The 2,853-nt window shown below is 38.1% G+C and overlaps 1 pseudogene; it reads right to left on the reverse strand.

Annotated features, from left to right (window-relative positions):
• Positions 1-1,694: 1,694 nt before the first annotated feature.
• Positions 1,695-2,529, reverse strand: LOC119817888 (annotated as a pseudogene).
• Positions 2,530-2,853: the final 324 nt, after the last annotated feature.

A 2,853-nucleotide genomic window follows, 5' to 3' on the forward strand; every position in this document is an offset into this window, starting at 1 on the left:
TTACAAGATTATCACCCAAAAGACAAAGATAGCAACTATTGGTAGGGGTGCAAAAAAAGGATACTCATTAACACTATTGATGGGATTGTAAATCAGTGATTGTATCATGGAAAAGAGTATAGCATTTCTTGAAAAATTAGAAAATAGCACTGTTGTGTTCTTTGACAAGGCATTCAAAAGATCTAAAATATGGTATCGAGGACTTTTTTGAAGCATGGATGGACAAATTAATATTGCAAAAATCCAGTCTTTAATGTGTGTTGTAACTAGACTTTTTTCCTGATTTGAACCACTTAGCAGAGGGAGTAGAGAAAGCTGTAAAAATTCAGAGGAGGAAGAAGGGAGGAGTGTAAAAGTTTATTATAGTTTATTATAGGATATCATTATCTCTCTAAAATGACTTCATGCCTTCTATAATAACATAGGTAGAGCTATGCTATAAATTTTCACATGAAATAAATCTGACATAAAGAAAAATACTGTATAAGCTTACATATGAGAAATCTAAGGAAAAGCAAAATATTTAGAGAGGAAGTTAGTAGTTACTGGGATAGGGTGTTAGGAATGCTACATGTAAGCAATATAAAGCTATAGCTATGGAGGGGAAAAGGGTCTAGAGAGCTTACTTTAAGAATGAGGACTAGTCACCAGTTCGATCTACTGAAGCATTTTATGCCATTAGATTACTGTATGTGGTCTTACCACATGCATACACATCAGCCCACAGAAAATGATGGATTGTGTTAATTTGCTTAACTATATTAACTATATTAATTACTTCATTATACCTGTACATCATGTTGCACACATTGGTCTGCATAATTATTTTTGAGGTTTCAATATTTTATTCAAGTTTTATTTGAAGTGGTATTAATTACAGCACTTGAGCAGGAGGAACTAAATCTACACAAAATAGAAGACTCTATAAATTTCCCATTAGATTGCTAAAAAAAATAGAGTTGTGAGGGCTATAACAGAAGCCATTTTTGATTCCTAGTTTTGTCATAGTGTGACCTGTGACCACAATCACCTGCTCAACTCAGAGCTGGAGATCCCAGAAGCTATTCCATACTCTGGTGTAAAGCAAAATCAAATAAATAAAAAGTACATAAATAAATGAATGAATAAATAAAAAGATAAAAAAACTGCACCACAACACAAAGAAGAACAAAGTATTCAATGACCAGCTCCATTATGCCCACCTGCTCCACCCTAAAGTAGCATAAAAGAAATAGCTAACCACACCTTGAAGACTAATTTTGGTATAAAACAGGTAACATGGCAAAAAAACTGTCTAAAAAAGTCCTTTTCAAATAGGTGTACACATACTTCTCAGCATTAGGATTAGGACACCAAGGTTCGATGATCAGGAAGTCACAATTTCTCTTTTAGACACCATTCAGATTTACAAAGGCCGGCATATTCTCAGTTTCTACTCGCTGTCAGTTATCTCTAGAGGGGCTCCTCCAAACCCACATCTACAGCTAAAAGGATGCTTTCTGGAATGGGGTTTCTGCTGTACCTCCAAAATGGCAAATATCATAAAACCGAGTTCTCTTTAGCCTGGACATCTAATGTGGATTTATCAATTCTCGCATCTGGAACATACAACATTAGAAGGTATACTAAATTCTGAAGGCAGCTATGCTGCAAAAACAGTTTAAAATTAATGATGGTTCAATAGTCATGTATGCTTAGAATTTCAGTCCTAAACCAAGCTTATGGTCACCTGCATTGATATTCTTGCCATCCATCAGAGCTGGCAGCTTCAGTTTGATACGCGCCTTTAGGGTCTGCATATACACTAAACAGATCAAGGTAGAATTGTTCCCCTTGGCCAAAAAGAGACATCAGGATTGAGCTGATGCTTGGCTGCTATTCCAAAGTGAGCATTACTGTTTCCTGCTGTCCAACCAAGATTGACAGCAGCCTCCAAATTCTTGTTCACCTTCTGGTAAATGGAGCTGCTAAGCTCTCTCCCGTTGTTCATATTAGCGTGGACTTTTTCCGGTTGTAGCCAACTGCAAATTTGCTCTCGGTTACTCAGGACTTTGCTATCTCAATATTTACCTGGTAGCCAGGTAGCTAGGCCTCATCGCCAAGCACCAGTGCACCCCATGATCGAGGGCCCAGCAATGTCAAAGTCCTCATCACATGCCAGGCTTATATGCTTCGTCTTTTACCGTCGTGATTTTAGCATTTTCCCCTGTTATTAGGCAAGAAGGATGAATCAAAGGTCAGCTTCAGTCTACTTGCCACCTGGTCTCCCTTTGTGATTTCGGTGCATGGGATGTTATCTTTGGCCCCCTCTCCTGTAAAGGTCAACCTGTATTCTATCCATCTGTCCTTGGTTTCCAGACTGTAGTTCACTTTGATGGTCTCTGTGTTGGTGGAGTGTGAACTGCTAAATTCCACTCCATTCTTTGACATAATTTTCAACTTAAGCTTTATCAAGGCAAAGCCATAGCCCTTGGTGAAGACATCCCTAGGAGACTTACCAAGATCAGCCTCTGTGGTAGGCATAGCCATCGTCTCAGAGAAACTGTCTGCAGGAGCAGGGGAACCTGTGGCTGGGGTTGCAGCAAGGAAGCTTGGAGTATGGGCTGGTTTGCATAATTATTTTTAAAAGGTGTCCATATCTATACATCCAGGGACAATTTAAAAGCAATTAGGTTTTCAGATTTTAATGAATCATAAAAATTGTTATACTGTATACATTGTTAGTGAAGGAATTCCAAAGCACCCAGCAAATACAGTCATTGGGAAGCACAGATATTCAGATGGGAGTAGAGTCTATTTGTAAATGTATATATGTGTATAATGGGGTAAATATAAACTATGAAGTCACAATAC

This window comes from Arvicola amphibius, chromosome 6 (assembly GCF_903992535.2).
Source record: "Arvicola amphibius chromosome 6, mArvAmp1.2, whole genome shotgun sequence".
In the NCBI taxonomy this organism is placed as follows: Eukaryota; Metazoa; Chordata; class Mammalia; order Rodentia; family Cricetidae; genus Arvicola; species Arvicola amphibius.